This window comes from Armigeres subalbatus, chromosome 1 (assembly GCF_024139115.2).
Source record: "Armigeres subalbatus isolate Guangzhou_Male chromosome 1, GZ_Asu_2, whole genome shotgun sequence".
NCBI lineage: Eukaryota > Metazoa > Arthropoda > Insecta > Diptera > Culicidae > Armigeres > Armigeres subalbatus.
The window spans coordinates 183,355,284-183,378,528 of NC_085139.1; the positions used below are offsets into that span (position 1 = coordinate 183,355,284).

A 23,245-nucleotide genomic window follows, 5' to 3' on the forward strand; every position below is an offset into this window, starting at 1 on the left:
ATGTAATGCCAATAAGAAGAAGAAGAAGGATGGTATGCCTAACTGTGTGAAGATTTGGGCGAACGTTCCAGTTCGTTCGAATTCCACCGGAGACTACGAAAATGTGATCGACTTTCGTGCCCGTTGTTTATTATTGTGAGAAAAAAAAATGTATCATACAGAAAGTCAGTAACATCTGGAGTATTATTTCCAACACTCCACTAGACAGGTTAAATAATTTCGAGTCCTGATGATAATCCAAACTTTCGGATCGAAACAAAATGCAAATGATGCAAAATTATCAACATTTTCATGTGACTGAAAGCTGAAAATCCTTATTATAAGTATATACCAGTGAGCGGAACCGAATGATACGCAGGGCATGTTGCAAGAATGAGGGCCAGCAATTCCTGCAAATATGGTATTCGCTTCCGATTCAGCAGGCTTAAGAAGTCGGAAAGCACAGCAATTTGGCGAGTATCAACCGAGGATGAAGAGATGGGTCCTCGAACCGTGTAGTGTGGCGTCAAATCGTTGATGCAGTGTCAGCTGTTTAGATGTAAGCTTAATAAATGAAAATCAAATAAATGATGTGACATTTTACAAAAGCTATTTGTAACTATGGAAAAGTTTAAAATGGAGTCCTACCAGAGCAGGTAGTCTCTGACAGACTGAGATCGAACTATAATGTGTTTACCGGACGACCATTAACTAATGGAAATGACTTCAATAAATTTTCATCAGAACATTAATGCTTTCAGAGAAATATTACATTGAGTGAATACATTTTTAGAATATTCAGAAAACACAGAAAACACTTTAACATGTTCAGTTATTTAAAACACTGCAGCGCACATTGTACAATTCTTTCAAGAGAAACAAAGATCGTAGGAATACACGGTGAACCATTTTAAACGAGGCAACATTTTGACGAGCCAAACGCCCTAGTGGGACTAGTCAACAATGTACTACGCGCCTCCACTGTCCATAGAATTGCTGATCAGCCCTAAGAGCTGCCAGCTGAAGCGATTTGTGCCTCATGAGTAATCCGGTCATTAAATACAGTGGTGCATCTCCGTACACCTAAGCACATCAGTGCATGATAATATCTCAAGAAAATACGAATCAAATTCAAATAGGACGTTCGGCATTGATTCTGGTGCACGGGGGTCTCTATTTTTAAAGTGATTCGCTGTATTACATTGAAAACGATTAAAAAATATGATAAAATAATGGAATCAAAACCCGTCCACCGCATACGGATTCCAAATCATAGAATCATAATCCATACAGCTATTATATTATTAAATATTTACAATTAAGCAGTCAGACTGACCGGACAACCACTGTAAGTATCATAATACGCACCTTGAGAAGCGTGCCTTTTGTTTTTTTCTGCTGATTTTACTCTAATAATTGTATTTTCCAACCATATTTAAGGTCACCTTCAGTACAACTACGTCCTACACGCGAACAAATGGCACCTGAAACTTTGCTTTTACTGGGTGGCAATTTGCTTTCAATTATTCTATTTTAATTTCAGGGCTTACTTTCCATTTAAATAACTGAAAGCGTATTGTCAAGTATAAGATCAGGATAAGTTGAATGATTTATAAATTAATTCCCTTGAACCCCTTTTAATTTATTGATAACTCACGAAGTGGATGGATATCGGTACTGTACGGATTTCGGTCTCCCACTGCATCACAACATTAATGAAATGTGAATATTATCAATGTGATTGAAACTTTCTACAATTTGAAGATGGTATCAGCTAGCTATATTTTTAACTATTACATGAGGTGGAAATAGCAATGGGAATCGTTACAACAAAGATATCTAAGCAGTCTTTGCTTAATTGTTTTCTTGGCTAAATGTAAAATATGTAATATATGCTTTTACAAAACTACTGAAATAAAACTGGACGGAGCTATTACAAAGTTAGCAAAATCTTTTAAAGAGCTTTCTAACTGTGTATAAAAATTATATTTTTCTTACAAAAATTTGGCATTGCTGCTCAATTTACCAAACAAAAATTTAAAAATTTCTTTTTAGGAAGAATTAGTTTGAACGCCCCCTTCCGCCATAAAAAAGTAAAACAATGAAACATTTACTACTGGTACGTAAATATCCTGTCTGTTTTCTAGGAAATAAGTATTTGCACTCACCGGAATTTTCAAAAAGTTTTTTTTTTATTTATTTGTTTAGACACTCTGTGTTACTTAACCGCTACTGTGCCGAGATCTACTGTGGTATTCTGCTTAGCAGAATCCACAAAAAATCTATTTTTAGATTTCCATTGCCATTATTGTTGTCGTTGCCAGTCCATCTCATCGTGAGTCCATTGTGTCTGTTTCTCCATGTCGTGTATCCAATGATCGTTGCATTGTTCGGTAGCCATTGGATTGTTTGGCCGAAAGGATTGTTTGGCCGAAAGAGTTGTTTGGCCGAAAGGGTCGTTTGGCCGAATGGGTCATTTGGCCGATAGGGTCGTTTGGCCGAATGGATCATTTGGCCGAAATGGTCATTAGGCTGAAAGGGTCGTTTGGCCGAAAGGGTCATTCTGCCGACAGGATCATTTGGCCGAAAGGGTCATTTGGGCGAAAGGGTCATTTGGCCAAATAGGAGATTTGGCCGAATCGATCATTTGAAAAGTGAGAAATTAGGAATGAGAAGTGAGACGTCTCACTACTCATTTCACGCTTCTCATTTTTACAGTTAGAAGCGAAAAATGAAAGTGAGAAGTGAGACGTCTCACTTCTCACTCCTCATTTATCACTTCTCGCTGTAAAAAGTGGGTAGTGAGACGTCTCATTCCTCATTTCGCACTTCTCACTTTTTACAGTGTGCAGAGAAAAATGAAGAGTGAGAAATAAGACGTCTCTCTTCTCATTCCTAATTTCTCACATTTCAAATGTCCTATTCGGCCAAATGGGCCCTCCTTAGCCGTGCGGTAAGACGCGCGGCTACAAAGCAAGACCATGCTTAGGGTGGCTGGGTTCGATTCCCGGTGCCGGTCTAGGCAATTTTCGGATTGGAAACTGTCTCGACTTCCCTGGGCATAAAAGTATCATCATTCTAGCCTCATGATATACGAATGCAAAAATGGTAACCTGGCTTAGAAACCTCGCAGTTAATAACTGTGGAAGTGCTTAATGAACACTAAGCTGCGAGGCGGCTCTGTCCCAGTGTGGGGATGTAATGCCAATAAGAAGAAGAATTCGGCCAAATGACCCTCTAAGCCAAATGTCCTATTCGGTCTGTACTGCTGAATTGAGGTGGCATTGAAAACAATAAGGAGAAAAAATGGCTGACTACGTTTACTCTTCAGCGTTTAAATGAATGAGATTGAATTCAACAGAAATGCTGCTGGGGGAGGAATTCACCAGAATTCCTAAGAAAAAAGAATTCTTGGAGAATGAATTTCATAGAAATCATAGAGAAAGATTTCCTAGATATCCCGGAGAATAATTTTGTTAGAATTCAAGAAGGAGAAGTTTTCCGAAATCCTTGGTGTATATTATCCTGGATGATGAGTTTGATTTTCTAGAATCCTTAAAGGAGGAATTCTCCACCATTCTTGAAACAGTGATTTTCCTAGATTACAGGTGAAATAATTCCCCAGAAACTCTGCAGATGGTCTAACCCAGAATTCTGATTTGGTACCTGCTATGCAGGAAGGCGTCCGCTTCTACATATTTTAATCGCTATTGTATGTGGAATAGCTCAATGGCGCTTTTTTCTCTCGAGCAGAGGTAAATTGTATGTCCTTGTGGTTTATTAGCAATGCAAAAATGATAACAACTGTACCCCCGCTAAAGCTTCGTTAATTCTTATACAGAAGAAAGAAGAAAGAATATTTCAATAAAATAAATAAAGAGAAAGGCAAAAAGAATGTTTTTTTATCTGTTTTTAAGCCACCTAGCTAGAGAGCGTTTAGAACGGAACATCAGCCAAGAGAGTATCTTGGAGTTCTTAGTTCAATGTACACTGGAAAACGCTCAGGTAGTACAGTATCGACCCGATTTAGTCACTCCTCGATTTTGTCGATATCACAAACAATGAATTCATGAATGATGAATGAATGAATTCATGAACAATGAATTCGAACAATGATTTTCATGAAATAACTTTCACCGCCTGTGGTTTATTATTAATCCTTTCTGAGTACCTGTCAAGACTTTTGTAAGCCTTTTCGACAAAAATTATAAGTTCTGTATGTTGCCTTCCCAAAGCATACACTGATTCATGTGTGTATCGTGCACACCAAAAAATTATGAATATTACAGGTGACGTATGTGAATAAAATGACACAAAACCACATGACATAAACTGAATCGCATATTTTTCAATGTTAGATGATTTAATATTACATGTCATGGAACCCAAACACAGCACCCGATGCGACGCACCTAACGCTCTAGCAGTCGATGACTTGATGCAGTGAAATACTTGTTCAGTGCAAATCGTGGAACATGCTTTACTTCGATCAACCCTCTTTCAAGAGACGAAGATAGCTGAGTGGTAACGTGTTGGGCTGTCACTCAGTGGGCTTATGTTCGATTCTCGTTCTAATCTTTCAATTTTTGCCTTTCTCGTATACTAAGTATACGTAAAGGCTATAATTTCACTCCAAAACCAAACTTTTGATAGAAGGCTCGGAGACCCATAGTGTTATATACCAATCGACTCAGCTCGACGAATTGAGGTGATGTCTGTTTGTGTGTATGTATGTATGTGTGTGTGTGTGTATGTGTGTATGTGTACAAATTTTGTAGACACACTTTTTGGAACTTAGCATTACCCGATTTACTCGCAACAAGTCGCATTCGACAGGGAATGCGGTCCCATTGTTTGCTATTGAAAATTGGCCTGATCGGACATTGCATTTCGGAATTATTGAAAATCATTGTTTTTCCCAAGGGTCCCCTTGGAAAAAAAATTTCAAAATCGAAAAAAAATTTTTTTTTCAGGAATGGTGGGAATGCATAGTAATTAATGCAAAAACATGAAAAAGTATAGAAAATATGCGATCTATCCCCCTAAAGTGCTTTTTTGACCTTTCCTATGTGATTTTTTCAGTACATTTTACGATGCACGAGAAAGGCATCATCGCCGCTAGGTGGATTAATCTGGGTTTTTGTAAATAAAGTTGTGATGTAAAATTAAAGTATCACCTAATTTTACGTCAAAAATGACGCTCGTATATGTTGTTGTCGCAGCACCTAAAATTACATTATTATTTTTAGGTGTGTAGCATTATCAATTAGATAATGGATCCATAAACAAACTTCCGGATTCATAAATCCAGCGTGTATTTAGTTCTGGAATCATATAAGAACATATTGAAACAATCTCACCAAATTGATCAAGTTCCGGATAAATGAACTGAGGAATAGAAGACCACAAGTAGTGTCCACGAAAAAATCACTACTCTTCCAGCGCTATTCCGAGCAATTCGTTATTGATCCATATTTTCCTGGTATTATCACACATTCAAATATATTTTCACCAAATACATCCGCGTATACAAGCTACACAAACGATTTCGCGCGCTCTAATAAGAAAACACTTGAGTAAATGACGCCAAAGTTGTAAATCTCAAACTTCAGATAAATTAAAACTTTTTTCTTCTAGTACATATGCAAAATATCCTACATCAGCTGAATCTATTTATTGCAGAAACGAACAAAAACGTGACAGCACATTTAAAAGCAACCATCCGCGAGTATGGCTTGCCACACATACACTGATTCATATTCGTAAAATAAATAAAAAAAACTGGAAATATTTTTTTTTCGATTTTGTCACATTTCATATTTTATCACCCCAACAATCAACCAAGGGGGTGATTAAATTGGGATATTACTCTGCCGTAATCTGGAAAAGTGACGTAACCGCCATTTTACAACATGCATGTTTTCCATTTTTCTGTTAAAGAGCTCGATGAGCAGTGCTCGTTAACACCATTTTTGGAAAATGGCGTATACGTCACTTTTTCAGATTACGGCAGTACTGTAGTAGGTCCAAAATTTTTATTTTTTATTTTTGAGGGAAATTTTTATGAGTTACGGAAAATTATTTGTATTGTCCATAAATAAATCTTCGGAAATGCCAGGGGAAATTGTTCATTAAGAGGCAAAATCATATAGCTGGAAGTCATTCGGGCAATCTAACGTTAGGCTAAAATGGTTAAAAGGTCGATAACGGTTCGACCGAAAATTTTGGCCGAAATATTCATTTAGTCTACGGTCGAAAATATTAGTTCCTAAACGGATAATATGGGCAACAATGTCGACCCATTCGGCCAAACAACATGTTCAGTTAATTGCATATTATTCGGCAACTCGGCCGCACGAAAATATTTTTTTTGATAAATATCTTGGCTGTGCAAATGCACAGCACATGTTTCGAAATGGACATATAATTGATATGAAATTTTGCGAAAAAGAATCCACGTGTCTTGGAGGGAATCGAACCCTCAACCTCCTACTCTCTAGATAGGCGTGATAACCCCTACACAACAAGACCACTTAAAGGTCACGTTTGCGGAAAAGCCATCAGAATCCGAGTACCAACCTCCACCGCGGTTAGCTCTCTTTTTTGCAAATTGAATATCTTTCGGATGCTTGATTTGTCCAATCTCCATATGTGCTTTACTGTTGTATATCCACAGCCAAGCGAGTGCACATTGTTTATTAAACGAGAGGATCGCACTCCATGCCCCCCAACAACGGGCTGGGCGGGCTGGTATAGAATGCGAATCAATCGCACTCTGCTGTGCCAAAGGCTTGCTTGGCTAAAGCATTTGATGAGTTTGATTGCCTTACGTAAGCGGTCGCGTGTACTCAGACGACTAATGACGGTGGAAGACCGACACTTGATTACAATTAATTGCATATTATTCGGCAACTCGGCCGTACGAAAACCATTTTTTTGTTAAATATCTTGGCTGTGCATATGCACAGCACATGTTTCGAAATGGACAAATTGATATGAAATTTGCGAAAAAGAATCCACGTGTCCACATTTTCAGTCAAATGGTCCTTTCTAATCAGTTACGACAGTGTTTCTTTCTGCAAAACGACCTTTTCGGCCAAAGGACCAGTTCGGCCGAACGACATTTCCAGTAGCAAATATGTCCATTTCAGCCAACTGGCCCTTGCTGTCATTTTCTGGTATTTTAAGCCAAATGACCCATACGACTAAACGACTTTTTTTATCAAATCTAGAGTGCTTTGAGAATAGGTCCTATGTGCAAAAGAGAGTCTCTCTTTGCTTCCTTATTTTTTTGATAATTACGAATCTATACTCTTTAGTATTTGGATTTCTAGGCAGATATCTAAAGACAATAGCCTAAAGACAATAGTTTGCAAGGTTTGAAAACTTTAAATTGATAACTCCAGTTGATCTTGTTTTGTATGGATTAACGGTTACCTTAGCAGAAATGAGAGCATATTGTGGGTATTTGATTAGATTACACCCGATTCTTTTTTTACACGGGGGATGCGTTCAGTTCAAAATTTGAAAATCCGTGTAAAAAAAGTTTAATGATTTCTCGACGAATCATGCAAGATGGAGCAACTTTGCAAAAAATTTGTATGTACGGCCGTGTAAAAAAATCCGTGTAAAAACAGAATCGGGTGTATTCTTATGAGCATCTACAGCATATTTTGTTTGCATATTGCTTTCATTCTTCGTAAATAACACACTTTAGATAATTGACTGCATAATTTGATGTAAAGCTGCTATCATTATGATAACTGAAGAATACATATTGAAAACATGTTTCGATACCAATTTGTATTAAATGACAATTGACTTCTTATTTTGTTTTATTTGTTAATTGACTTTGATCTGATAACTAACAAGCTGAGGTAAAAATGAAGCAAAAATATTTAAAATAGCTTATAGATTAGCGAAAGAGAGCTCCAATAAAGAGAGCATCTCTTTTGCAAATTAAACCTATTCGCAAGGCCATTTGTTCCATTGCCACTTGTTTGATTGTCATTTAGCCGAATTCCGTCAGGCTGAATTCAACTTTTGACTGAAACGGTTATTAGGTCGAAAATAGTTTCGTCGAAAATATCATTTGGCTGAGAACTACATAGGGCTATGGCCATTGTTGAACAGGTCATATGGCCAAAAAGGTCGACATGTTTGACCTGTTCGGTAAAATGACTTTTTCGGCAAAGTAATCAGTTTAGACAAACAACACTTTCGGCCGTATGTACATTTCGTCCAATTTATAAAAATGCAATTAGGGCCAGTTGACTTTCAGCCCAATGATGTGTTCTGCGGGCCAACGATTGCTTGTCACTTCAGTGTTTGAATACTTTAAACTTTTTTTATGTTCTATAGTTACGTTTATATTTTTTTGTATTCAGATTTCCGCGAGCGGTAATTACCTGTGGGTTAGTCCCTGATTTGACGTTTGTGGAGGTCAACTGCACCCACCGTTCCAAGCATTCTGACCAATGTGATAAATAAAAGGTGCTGAATCAATAGATTCACGCCTTCTTATTCACCACATTGATCAAAATGCTAGGAACGGTGGGTACAGTTTACTTCCACATACGCCAAATCATCACAGGTAAGCTGGCGGCCATAATCGCTCGCGGAAAGCTGGATAATTATGAAATACTCAATTAATTCTGGCGACTTTTTAAGAGTTTTATTTTGAATCAACTATAATGATGGATATTCAATAAAAAATGCAAAAAAAATGTATTAAATATTTCAGACCACATAAATACAAACTGATTTCATTTACACACTTAAAGTATAACCCAGCGGCAGCGTATCGAATAGACTGGAGCTGTAAATCTCTCAATATGATTTACGCTAAATGAAAAAAAATGTTGAAAAATGTTAGGAATCATTATAGTGCGTGTCAGTTCCTTTTTTTGCTTTAAATAATAGTTCACTTTAATCCGAAAGTTACAAATAGTTATGCATAATCTTCGATTAAAATCGATGTTTGATAATTTTAAAGCTAGTTTTATTTTATTGTATGTGCATTTACTTTACTGACAACCATCCCTGCTCACTCAACACATTGTATGAAATATTCAACTGTCTCTGTATAATACATTCTAGAAGAGATCGAGTATAATAATGGTATTTAAGGTTATGGCTTTCAGTTTTTTATGCTCAAAAGCGGGTTTTACGTTTATATCTGACGTTTCGGTTACATATATTGACTCTTTATCAAGAATTTAACTATCTCCCGTTCATTATTACATTTGTTTTCAGCATAGAACGAATTAACCACAACTTTATGTTGAATTTTTCCGGATACCAGGAATTATAGTGCAATACTTATTTGACTATTGACTTATTTGACTGACTTACTGCCTATTGGCTCACTGCACCTATTCCAGTACTTAAAAATGAATTTCTGTCTGTCTGCCCGACTCTTATGGACGCGAAAACTACTGAACCCATCAGCGTGAAAATGTGTATGCTGTTTTCATTTTGGGGCCGGGAAAACCTCTTCTAATGGTTCCAGATCTCTAGCTTCTATGGAACCGGGGGCTCCCATACATACAAAACACAAATATCTATCTAACTCGAAAACTTATCAAGCAAATGGAACCAAATTTGACATGTGGAGATTTTGAAACGCCAGACATATTTTTGTGGTGGTTAAAGACCCCACCCCTTCTGAAATGGGGAAGGGGGCTTTCAAACAAATTTGGCATGTGTAGGCTGTTGAAGACAAGAAATGTTTCTATGGTGGCTCGAGATCCCTCTCCCTTCTGTACACAGAAAAAATAAAGAACCTAAAAAAAAAAAAAGTTTAAAGAACTCAACTTTGAGTACGAAGTTCAAATTTTGAACTCAATATTAGGTAATTTTCTCACTCCCTCTCATGAATGCTATTATAAACAAAGAGAGCTGCATCGACCCAACGTGTGCTGTTCCGTGGAAGAAGCCAAATTTGAGTTGTTTTCACCATAGTCTCGAGTGAGTGAAAATAACATAAATTTGAGTTGGTAAAACTTCATAGCGGGTGAAAATTCAACACGGGAGTAAAGGCAAAGTACTCACCGGATTTTCTCGCATTTTACTTATTTTTGGCTTCTTCCACGCAAGGGCGGATTTGAGTGAAAGGAACCGTAAAGTGAGTTGTTTCGCGGTTCCGTGTAGAAACGATTTATTCATAGGCTGACTAGATCATTTCGGTTAAAAAACGAGACAAACGCGCTCGCAAAACGGGACATGTCAAAAACCTTGTGATAGGGACACGGCAGGTATTTCCGTTCATCGTCGTAGGGGCTAAAACCAACGAAAGCAACGTACATTTGCTAGAACTCCACTATAGCAGAACGTTTCTCCTGAGATTACGATTTGGTACGTATAAAGTTTATAAAAAAACGTCTCTTTTATTGGTTTTCGAGACTATGACGAACAGACGAAAATACCTGCCGTGTCCCTAATTGGAAATGGAAATTGTGGAAATTTCAAAATTTATGGGCCTAATTTTCATTTTCCGTGTAAGAAATTAAAAATATTTCAGAGTGAATCATTCATCACCATAACCATCTATTGTATTAAGTTAGTTGTGGAAAAATACTGAACTACAAATATTTCACTCTCATTCACAAGAAAGAATAGTTTTTTTAATCTATTCTTAGGATTTTATTATTGACAAATATCAAAAACTTGTCCAATTCTGAACAATAGAAATAACAAACAATAGTCAAAGTAGCCTTGGTTTACAGCTCGGACTCGTAGAGATTTTTACCGGATTGTATTTTGAATCGGGCAGAATTTCTAATTTTTATAACGGAATTCCATAAATCTCGTCCACAAACATGAAAGCGAAATTTCCAGACAAGCTTCTGATGTGTGAACTAGCCTTAAATTACCTACGGACGTTAAATCTTGCTTTTAATCCGACAAAATTTTCCCCTTTTTCCTGCCTTAAACTCGATTTTGTTCAGTTGATTTGTAAATTATATTTTCATGACGTCGTTTTTTTACAGTGGATGATTTCGAAATATTTAGAATTATTCAGGAAGATGAATGATTGTTAATATTTCGAAAAGAATCAAATGATTAAACAATATGTGGTAAAGCAGACTTGAAAAAAAAAATTACCTTCTTCAGAAGATTCCAAAAGAATAATCAATAATGTAATTAATCTGAAAATTAGAATGTCTGTCCCTGCGCTTGACGTTGAGGCATGATCTGATTTTCAGGAAATACTTGCCTACCAAGTTACTAATTCCGTTCAATCCACTGATTAAATTGGGCAAATTTTAATGCCTCCGGAGAAGCATCTGTTGTCATCAACTATTAAAAACCTTAAGAAAAGCCGATCTATAAAAAGTAGAGGGTTGTATCAAAGATACGACCGCAAATTGAACGTAGAATTAGGTATAGTACGATAGTGGATACGAAATCTGATCATCAACATTTTATGCATGTTCATGCCGGATGGCTAAGGTTGGCGAAATTGAATTTTTCAATAGCATTGAATCAATTGTTTACAATAGTTGTATAAAATCTAAGAGAGGTTACTGATCGATTCATACCAAAATCTTCGGAATCCGTTGAAAACTATTGAGTTATTGGCTCATACTTCCTGACCTCTTTCCGTGACGGTCCCAATTCGAAACTTTGGAATGACCCCCCTGTTTCACCGAAGGACGTAATTCTACGCCAAAAATTCAAAACGACATAGATAGCATTCAAAGCAACACTTATATTATAACATCTCAAACTTTTTAATGGGCTTCGACCACTTTCTTTGTTGAGAATGGTTTTTGTGTTCTCGTTCTCATGATACTTCACATTTCTTCACTTATTGTGCCACTAGACACACTATGACGATTTTTTATGCGGGTTTTGAAATCTGTTTCTCCCTTTTTTACGTTGGTTTCGAGGTTTAATCTTTTTTTTGTACGTGAATTTTGAAATCTGTACGTTTATCCTAGACATTTTTTACGCGGTTTTTATGCGAATTTAAAAAAAAAATGAAAAATTTGTGGCCAAAATGGAATGGATTTGTTGCCAAATCGAATGGCCTTTGTTTCCAAAATTGAATGGGGTCTGTAAATTGCTAAAGCAAAAAAAAATCAGATAAATAATCGATTTTAGGCTAGACTTGGTTCGTCGGGTCTTCTTGTAAACAAATAAATAAAAGTACACATAGGGGGAATGACGGCTTTGGCAGGTTTTGTTCTATTATTGCCAGAGGGATTTTTTTATGACTGATTAAGTTCAAATTTGGCCTAAACATGTATATCAAAGAACATTGTGGCCAAATTTCATAAAATTTGTATTGTGATTTCTGTATGAATTATGAAACACCGAGAAAAAAACCGTTGCGCCTAGGAAAAGGGCGATACATAGGAAACTTTGTAAGAATAAACCGTCAGAAGCATTGCATAATCTTCTTGCCGATTAAATTTTAGCCATCTGTCGTTACCGTCGGTTACAGAACGGACGAAGCCGATAACCTTTTAAGTGACTTGTTGTCAGAAAAACGATAACGTTCTGATTATGGCGAATTATTGTATAACAGGACGCAAGGGATGTTGAAGTTGGATTCAGTATTTTTATTTCGTTAGACATCCCTGTGATTACTAGACCAACATTTGAATAGGGCGTAACAGCCAAAATTTATTCCTTCTGATTCTTCGTCTACATATATAGCTATATATGTGGACAAAGGATCAGAAAGAATACATTTTGGCTGTTACTCCCTTTTCAAATGTTGGTCTAGATTAAGCTTTTTTGAATTTTTCAAATATTCAAATTTAAATATATCTATCGTAGTGATCCCATGTTTAAACATGGACTTTGTAATGCTGTTTTTAAAACTAATTCTTTGTAGTTTCAATTTTAAGATCGTTCCACTTGTATTGGTCCGGTAGCCAAAAAGTTATAAAATATATTGTTAGTCGTAATTTAACCAAAAAACAAGGAAATTGTGTTGGGTATACAACGACTTGTTAGGGAAAAGTGTTATGTGAATTTCTCTATACATATACCAGCAGAGCCTCCACAATGTATGTATAAAGCAATTCTACCACAGAAATGGAAAAATATAATATTGTTCAAAATTATTTAGTATAGTTCAATATTACACTAAAAATGGTCATCTGGCACCGACAATTTTAATGCTTGATTGACTCGCATTTACTCGTTGAATATAGGATTTTCAATGTAACCATGAAATTAATCACAAATTGAAAGTCATTATAAAAGATCAAAGGGAAATATCAGCACTGAAACTTATCTATGTTGCTAATTGTGAAGTCCGAAATATAATCATCGCATTCGAAATGAAAACAAAAATAATCAGGACTAAAGTGAGAGCACATTTTTATATAAAAAAAAATACGTTATGTAACTGCGTCCCTAACTGTTCGAAATGTGACTTGTATTTGGACCAATACTGAACACGAGAGACTAAAGTCCATATATACCAGCCTCCGATCCCCAACAAATACGCTTTCAAAAAAAAAACATTACCTCATCCGCTGTTGACAATCACTTCACCCCGCACATAAAAACGATTCAGTCCAATTTCTTCTTATCAACAATTACTGTCCAGTTTTCTTACGATTGGCCACCGCTCGTTGCATTTCAGTCCGTTATGGTTGTGGCTATTTTTGTTATTGTTCTCGCACAAGCATTCACACTTGTCACACTTTAGCGTTTTTTTTTTGCAGCGAACGGACGCAAGCAAACGATGACGTTCCTAAAGCGCAGCGCGCGCGCGGAGATAATACACTTCTCGAAGTCGACGGTTGCAAATCCTATTTCAGCAGAACACTTTTCTACGCGCCCGTTTTTTCCCTACGAAACGGTAGAAGATGAGGCGGTTTGTTGATGACCGTTGCTCTTCATCGCGCACCGGCGGCGCGGCAGCCAGCGGCTGGCTGCTGCTGCTCCTCCTGATCCTTGCCGCGCTTACTAACACGCGCTACACATCTCTCGTGTTTAGTGGGTCAAACCCAAACCGCACGCCCGCCGCAGCGCTGTAAGATCTATCTTCTCCCGGCTCGTTTGCTTATCCCGACCATCATCATCATCCCCATCCCGTCCTAACCCATCACATGAGCCAATCTCTCCTCCCGTGTACTCGCGATTTTTTTTTGCGATTTCCTCTTCTTCCTGACTGCGACTAACCTGCCGCGAACCTGCTGGCACTTGCTGTTTGTTGTTGCGTTTTCGTTCGCGAAAGGAATGCTCCCCGCTTCCCGTGCGCGCTATGTGTACCTACATGCGTGTATGTATGTGTGTGTATGTATGTGCATAAATTGCTTTGGTTTTGCGCTTTTAAATTTCCACTTATTTCGATAGCCCATCGGATCCGCGCGAGAGAAGCGGACGCGAAGGAAAAAGGGAAAGGTTGATGGTCCAAAGAAGGGCGAATAGGTAAAAATTGGACGATAAAGATAAAATAAACTTCTCCACGGCTCCTTCGTGCCGCCATGGCACGGCACGGCCTCGGATCGCATCTGCCAGATCCGACGTGGAAAGAGCCTGACCATCAGGCTTCGGCGGGTCCAGAGTGTTGTCGTATTTTTTGTTGTTGTTGCGCTACTGCCCCTACGATTTTTTTGCCTTTTCACAGTGCGGGGTTGTAAAAGCGCAAAAATCCGTTAGGTTCGAGTAGTGCGAGAGGCGAAAACTTGTTTTCGCTTTTTTATTATATTTTTTCGCGAGCAAACTGCTATTCCGCAGAGTGCCCATGCCCAATCCAAGTAAGTCAGGAGTTACAGGGCTGGTAATGGATCAGTTTTATTGGCATTTCTGGATGTATGTTTAAGGTTTAGCCAGTTTACATCCATCCCGACACCAGATTTATTATGCATAGAACATACACAAATATGCTGCTTCCATATGCATTCCATGATTCAACGGGAATAATTATTGTAGTGAATCTCTTTATTTTATTTCCAAATTAGAGCTTTTATGACAGCGCAAAAATGATGGCCCATTTCAAGTGGAAATTTAAGATATAACACCAATAATCTATGGATAACGACTAAAAGATATTACTTTCCTATTTTCCATGTAAATTTGTATTCAACATATTTTAGAAATTAAACAAAAGCTTTTACCTTCAAAGTTTGTGTAGTTTTTGCTATAACTGAAAGTCACTAAAATATATTTTCCGGCACTCAATGTCCTTCACTAGCCCTGTAGGAGCAACTTTCGGCAAACTCAACCGCACGGAACAGGGGCACAGGGAGGCAAAGAGGAAGCAGAAGAAGGAGATTAGCGAACGTAACTTAGGCCCCAAACGATCGCCACCTTGCCATGCCATAGAAGGTTTTTCGCAACATGAAGGGTAGAGCTGTACCTACTAACACTTGTCACTGGGCCGGATTTGGTTCGCTGCGGCAGAATGACGTCCCATGTGGAACGAAGTATTCAGATTCTTCATAGTCTCATAATGTTCACGGCACACCCTGAGAGATTCACTGCGTTCTAACTAGTACATATATCGATCAGAGGTAGATAGAGTTCACTTGCACGCACTTGTACGTTGATTACGAAATGTTTTATTTTTTTCACTTAGATGCTAGGTCCCTGAGGTAGTTGATTTCTTGGCATAAGCTGCCTTGTACCGAAGTTACAACACTATAGATCACTACATTTATCAGAAGGAAATGTTTGAAAGGGCTCCCCGCTGCTTGGGCAGAGAAGCACTAAGGGAGCACACTAAACGACGATCTGCGAGACGCGCAACGCAAACTAAAACTGTTCGAGAGTGATCAAGTGAGAGTGTCGATTTTGCACACTAGACGGGGTCCAACCCCGTTGATTCCGCGAGATATTTCGCACACCAAAAAAACGAGACTCGATCGCATAAAGAGGAGAGGTCGCACCGTCGCCGCGCCGCGCGCAGGAGCTAGACACAAGTTTTTGGTCGATTTTTTACTGCTGCTCGTGTGCTCCGAGTATTGTGTAATGTACACATATCTAAGACCAAAATCGCATATCGTCCCTTCCTGCTTGCTCCACCGTTCGGCGCGGGACCTGGAGAGTGCTGCGCCCTCGATGTCGCGAAGAATAAGATAAGGAAAAGATGAGAAACCTCCACTTTGCTGATTTTTTTTGTGGCTCCTTCATGACAAGAGTTAAGATTAGTCGCCCGAAATACAAGCGACAAAACGAGACAGAAAAGGATGAAACAAACGAGATAGACGAATGCCAAAATTTGCAAACTTCGGTCGCTTCCACCACAAGCTCAGCTCTCCGCTAAACGTGCACATGTGTCCGTGCATGGATTGTCTTTCTGCGCAAACAACACTGCCAAGTACGCAAGCACACACGTGATCGCGCACTTAACATTGTTTACAATTCCGCCACCCAATTCGCAACATTGTTCTTCAACAGTTCACGAACTTCAACCTTGAGTCAGCGATGTCCGCCAATGTAGTTCGCTCGCGCGCTCTCTCACCCAAGCGCAAAAATACCACCACTGCCAGTGTCCATGTACTAATCATCCGTCACTTATCCCTCCAACCTCGCTAATCAACGCGGCTCCCTTTCAATTGAGTTGACACAAATACACTCACTAGTCTCGTTCCCTTTCAGCAGTAATTTGGCAAACACGAAACCTTGCACGTCACGCAACCGTTCGCCCGAACCGAATTAGAACACTTCGCGGCTTCAAGCATTCAATATTCTGCGCGAGTAAACAAAAATTTCGCACTACAACCGACGGAAGGTTCAAATTTCGTTTTTCGCCTGGCTCAATCTGATTAGAGTGGTACGGTACTGAACTGGTTCCCTCGGACTGCTACTCCCGTGCCGGGCCCGCGGACGTTCTGCTCGGGACTGATTCGGTCAGTTCCTGTGCGCAGTCAGATTAGGCCCCAGTGCGCCTTGGTCTGGTCTGGAGCGCGCAGATCTTGCGGAGTTTTCTGCGGCTGTTGAAGGTTAGCATGCCGCCGGCCGTGCCTCCTTTCGATTGATGATCAAAGCAGATTTCACGCTCTCTCCCTTGCCTTGGTGCACGCTGGCCGGTGAGACGCGCGCGGTTTTCCGACGGAAGGCGCGAGGCGTGCGTTCTCACTCTCTCACTCGGCATCATCGGTGAGTCGATCGCACCATCAAACCGCGCACCATAACGTGTGTGTGCTTCGCCTTCTCGCGATGTGCTCTCGCACCCCACACACCGGTTTGCTTATGCTCAATAAAATAATCATTAAAATATGTGCAAAACCTTCACCGCTGGGCGGCTGCTGTGCCAGTGCAGAAAAGTTTGCCGATTTGTTTCCTTTCTTGTAATTTGGTTACTGAATGGTAATGTGCTCGGAACTAAAAGGGAAAATATTTTGAAAACTCCCATTTCGACTATTTCTTTAGCTTAAGTCCTACGGCTTGAATATCGATTGTATTTTGTATTAGCATGATCTACACCTAGCCAGCGACCGTTTGATTTTCTAACAATTCTGTATAACAACCTCCCAAAACCTGTATAAGAACTGGGCATAAGCGATATTCCGAAAAAATATTTAAGCTCTTTCTGTGGAATGTCTTCAACTGTCTACGACGAGTTTGGAATTTAATTCCACTACGTTTTGTTATCTTTACAGATATGTATTCCGACCTCAACTGTGAGGCCGTCTTCAGTGTCTCGTACTTGACTCGACTTGCACAACTTTCTTCAAGAAAATGTGGGAATTGTTATTCAGGAATTTTAAGAACTTCTCCTCGAACACCTTCGGATATTTTTACTAGTATTCATTTGCTTTTTCGGTCTGAAATTATTTCAGGATTTCAAGGGAAATTTTAGGGCATTTTTTCCATAATTCTGTTTCAATTTCCTTTGAAAATAATTCCATATTTTAGCATAGCATAGAAAGGGTTCATCTTGCACAAATCGTAGATCGAATTGCAAAGATAAACATATTCACGGTCGTTGTACATTCTGCCAAAATCTACAATTAGATGGACCCGATTTTCTACACACGCCTGGCCACGTACTTACAAATGTTTTTATATTATAATAGTCTATTCAAGTAATCGTTCCGAACCGAAACAGCTTTCACAGACGAAGGAGATAATAAATTAGCACGATACAATTGATTCAATCTCAATTATATAATGAGTATCAGTAATATGTATGATAAAGAGTAAAGATAACAAATAATTGATATGTAATGGTATAACATTTTAACTTATAAAAATTTAATAACAAAAACAATAAATAGATGGTTGAGCTTCCCTGAGGAAGGGTTATTTTTTAATTTCTTTATTTGAGTGATTTTTTACGAAGAGCGGCAGGGTTATCTATTCATGAGAATATCGCGATCAGTATTGAAAATTGCTGTTGTTAAAAACACGTGTGAATAATACAATGTATACAGTTAACATAATGAAAATATTGTCTCCAATTTCCATGTGAGCGAGTACCTGGGATATGATGTTAAGTGGAATAAACATTTTTTGTTCATATGCATAAGGTCTTCATAGCCCTAAACGGACATTATAGTTTGCTATCGATTTTGTACCTATTGGTTATTGGCATGGTAGACTAATTGGTCTTATCTGCAAAGATTTGTAGAACTAAGAACAATTGACTTTGTAGACCAACTTTGTAGACCAGAATGATTTGGATAACTTAGAATATTCGGTTTGGATATATCGAAATATTAAGTCATGCACATGGCCTCTGAGGGATTGTATGGACACAATGGGTTGCTATTGGCTTTGTATCGAGGCCAGTTACCTTGGTTAACCAATTGGTCTGAACTCCATAATGATTTGGAGAATTTAGATCATTCTCTTTGAACATATCTAGATCGTAAATCATGCGCACGGTCTCAGAAAGCCTGTATGGGCACTGTCTAGGAGTGATATCACACCCTAGCTATTACAACCCTGTTTCCACACTCGAGTCTGCAGTTAATATAGCAGTAAGGTTGCATCAACCATCGTCTGGTCTATGCTATTGTTCCCTCATAGCGATCGGCGATCGCTCTGAATCAGTAAAGATATAACAAGGCGCCGACGCATCGGTAGCAGTGAACGATGATGTGGAGCAATAAGTTGTTGGTCAGGGCTGTTGAGCACAGGAGTTGATTATCTCTCCTGTCTCCTGCAAGTAGTGACGTCATCTGTATATCTTGGACAGTGGTGAATACGGGAAACGAGAGGACTACTCGCAGGACCGACGGATTAAATCATCGCATAGAGCGATCCGGGTTTTGATCGGGACATCGGAAGAGACAGAATTAGTTACCTTTTGACCGGTCTGCAATATACATACATGGGCAACGGAGTCCACGCGGTTAAAATTTTAATGTGTTAGCTTTAGTTACTCAATGTTAGTCTGTAAGTGAAAATAAATGTAATAAAGCAGCAAGTTTCGTGTTTGTGATCAGGGAAAATGTGATTCGTGTTCGATTTAACGGAAGAAATACTCCGTGGGAAAGGGAAGTATCCCGAAATTGGACTAGTATCCCTGTTCGAGCCGCAATTGGGATAGTTTGTTTGAACCGTATCGACCTAGCTCAAGGTCACACATATCGTCGAGTGTTGGAGAAGCAAGCTATGGCGCTGTCGAAGTGAAACTTTGTTCCCCAACAGGCACCATGGGTTGCTATTGGATTTATAATGAGCCCAATTGACGAATTTGTCTACAATTGGTTTGAACTCCTGAATGATTTGGAGAATTTAAAACATCTGGTTTGGATTTATCTAGATTCAGGGCTGCCCAACGTACGGCCTGCGGGCCGGATGCGACCGTTGGCTTAATTTTTTGTGTGGCCCGCAGCGTATAAGAAAGAATACCTCATATGCGGCCTGAAAGCTTTTCTACCTGACTCGAAAAGCTCCTTTTTATTGTTTAATAATAGATGCTGTAGGTTATTACTATTAAATCTGGGCCAGCATGCAGTACGGGCCAGTTTTGCTGTTAATGAGATTTTGACAATACTGATGAAACCTTTCCAAGACAGAGGATCATCTTCAGATTACAGAGAAATTAACAGCTTTGATCTCAATAAAAGAAACGACTACTCCAGGTATAGACCTCAGGAAAGCTGTTAAAACCCGTATGAAGGAGCTTCAACTCTTCTTTGAAAACTTAAGGCCTAAAAACGGATGGAGTTCCCCGCGATGACGGGTGTTGTGATACTTGAAAATTAAAGCAATTTGCTTATTTGTTATACAATTGTTAATAAGCCACAGAAGTGTATTTGTGATATGTCTTTGCACATTGCATTTTTTACCAAAAGAAATCTACATATGTGCAAAAACTACCAATATTCATGATGTAGCGACGCTCGTTATTAAAATGAACATTTTTTTATGCGAGGAAACTAATTTCAAATTATGTTGACGGAAATGGAAGTGATTTGCTGATTTGCTGTGTTATTGGGATGTTCGTTGGTTAACCAATGGTACCTTGCTTGAAAGATTTTATTCTTTCGAAAGGAAATTACACCATTTTTACAAGATAAAGCAAATCCAATACCCAAGCTGCATGGTCCTGAATGGGTGAGTTGCTTGGCCTTTATAGAAGGTAGATGTCACCAATCATCTCAATGACATGAACATAAAGTTGCAAAACAAGGATCAACACATCGAACTTTTGTTATCCAACATGCAAACTAGGAGAAAACAGAATTGAAACAATTTGGCATAATCGATTGTCGAAAACTGATACATTTCTCAAATTCCGCTAGAAAACAGTCGAAGCGGAGATAATTGACCTCCAATGCAGCAACGTTCTCAAATATAAAATTCAGAAAGACACATCTTTCGTAAGACATTTTCTCTCTCCAGAAGTACATATCTGTGTGAACAATTCTTATCAAGAATGATAGTAGTAAAAATTAATTGTTGATCTTCATTTTCTTGCTTGTGAAATTCGATCAACGATTGTGCAATCAACAATTCCACATAAAGAGAAAAAGAAAATAAGCAAACAAAAAAGATTGTTCAAACGCGTTCAAACAAGATTTAATTCATGTTTAGTTTTTCTTTTAAATAATTTTAGCCATTCTGTAAAACTTAATGCCATTTGGGGAAAAAATGTATTTTATTTTGGTTATTTTGAAAATGTATAAAAAAACTACCGAATATTGTCTGTCCCACACGAAGTGGCCGATCTGAAAATCGGCCCGTTGCTTGAAAAGGTTGGGCAGGCCTGCTAGATCGTAAATCATGCATATGGCCTCTAAGGGTCTGTATGGGCACCATGGGTTGCTATTGGTTTTGTACCGAGCGTAATTGACCTAGTTAAACAATGGTCTGAACTCCAGAATGGTTTGGAGAACCTAGAACACCTGTAGAAATATTGTCTGAATTCATGATTCGTCATCTCTGAAATAGTATTGGGAACATTCTTGAGAAAAAACAGCAAAAAAAATCGTTCATGCACGATACTCGTGTGCAATTTTTGTCCATTTAAAAGTGGCCAACTGATGATCCTTCCTCCGACGATTACAGGATGTAGGTGTGGCCAATCATCAATTTGTGGTCAGTTTCGGAAAATTTATGAGCTGATGATTATTAAATGGTATTTCAACATGTTGGCTGGGAAATTCCTGAGATATTGTTAAGTCAAATCCGAGTCAATATGACTCGAACACCGTTAGTGTGAGTTTTTGTTTTGGAATTCTTCAGGAACGTCGTACAATGTAGGTCAACGTTCAGGAACTTAGTTTTCCCCAAAATAGGGGAAATCAAGAAGTTACAGACGTTCACATTAGTCTTCTATTGCGATAAAAAGTTGTTGCAGATTGGAAGTGCGATTCGGGTCATATTGGCCCAAACACGTTAGGAAGGTTAAATTTCTTCTGAAACTCTTTTAGTAATTTCTTAGAAAATTTATCTTGGAAATCTATTGAAAAACCCACCCGAAATTAATTCAAGAATTTATCCAAAAAGTCGTCAGCGATTTAAACCAGAAACGCATTCACGAATTTATCCCAGAATTTCTTCAAGATCCTTGAAGAACTCCTTCGGATATTCCCACAAATATTCCCTTATTTTATTCATTCTGGAAAAAGAATTGTCTGAGGCCGTTTTTGGAATTTTCTCGAGAATACTCTGATTAATTTCTGGAAGAATTTCAGAATACATTGCCGGATGGGATTCTTGAACGATTCTTGAAGCAATTTCTGCGGGAATAAGACTACTAGATAAGCTACTGGGAGAAAAAGCTGAAAAAATCGGGAGGATACTCCGGGCAAAAACTTGTGAGGGGTTCCCTGGGGAGATTAATGGCGAAATTCATCAGCATCTGCCGAAAATGAAGCCGAAGCCTTCTTGATGTCCGGAATAAATGCAGTGCTGACATCACGTCTGACCATCACTTTCTGATTGGCGAGATCCGATAACGCATTGCTCGGATTCAGTGGCAAGAGGAGAGACTCGGACGGCGGTTCAACACACGCCGACTAGCGGGTCCAGCTGTGAAGCGATCGTTCGTTGAAGAGCTTGGAACTCGGGCAGCGAATGCTCCGAAAGGTGGCAGCGTTGAAGTGCATTACATATGCAACCTGGCGGAAAATTGAGTAGCGTGGAGAAGCAACGGCCGCGATAGAGCGAGCAAGAACAAGAGTAGCCAAGTACGAGTCCCGTCAACGGTATTCGGCTCCAAATAAGGAAATAAAACGCTGATGCAGACGGGACAAGCGAGCATGGATGGATTTCGTGGCCGACGAATTGGAGAAAGCTGCAACAACTGGCAATTTCGCCTCCTTACGATGCCTGAGCGGAGCAAAATAAATGGAACTGACCTAACTGACCAGCTGAAACGTTGGATCAAGCACTTCTAACAACTTCTGCAAGTTTCGGCGCCCGATCAACTTTCAACACCTCGGAATTAGTCGTCAAGGGTGCGACGCATTACCCGTGTCAGCTCCGAAACTTTATCATTGTAGGAGATTATAGAAGCGGGGCACGCTAACTTTCACCTACTCAGTGACTGAGTAAAATTGTATTGCCATCTCTTTTCTTCCCACCGAAATTTTACTCAATTTTCGTCAAAAGCAGAATTACTCCTAATTATGAGAAAGTCCTGCTGTTGACGGAAATTAAGTAGAATTTCATTGAGAAAAAAGACGGCAATACAATTTTACTCAGTAACTGAATAGATGAAAGTTATGTTACTGTGCATTTTTACAGTTCTGTGCAAAGTTATCCTAAATCAGATACAGGAAAAATAGACACGACTTGCCGACGCACAGTGGTTAAAATCCCGAAAAACGTGATCGTCAGCTTTTTCGGTATGAAATCGTGTTTTAAATGGCATAATATGTTCAGTAACTACTGG

The 23,245-nt window shown here is 38.9% G+C and overlaps 1 protein-coding gene across 6 annotated transcripts in view; it reads right to left on the reverse strand.

The window, feature by feature from the left end:
• The window catches only part of LOC134205589 (sex determination protein fruitless), a 692,280-nt gene that overhangs the window by 238,802 nt on the left and 430,233 nt on the right, over positions 1–23,245 (reverse strand). Inside the window, exon 1 of one of the 6 annotated variants that reach the window (XM_062680965.1) lies at positions 16,530–16,786. The exons of 3 other annotated variants lie outside the window; for them this stretch is intronic. The gene's annotated coding sequence lies outside the window, so the exon portion shown is untranslated. Of the gene's footprint in view, positions 1–15,065; positions 15,684–16,529; positions 16,787–23,245 lie in introns of those variants that run through there. 2 more of the 6 variants (XM_062680966.1, XM_062680964.1) reach the window with 2 other exon arrangements.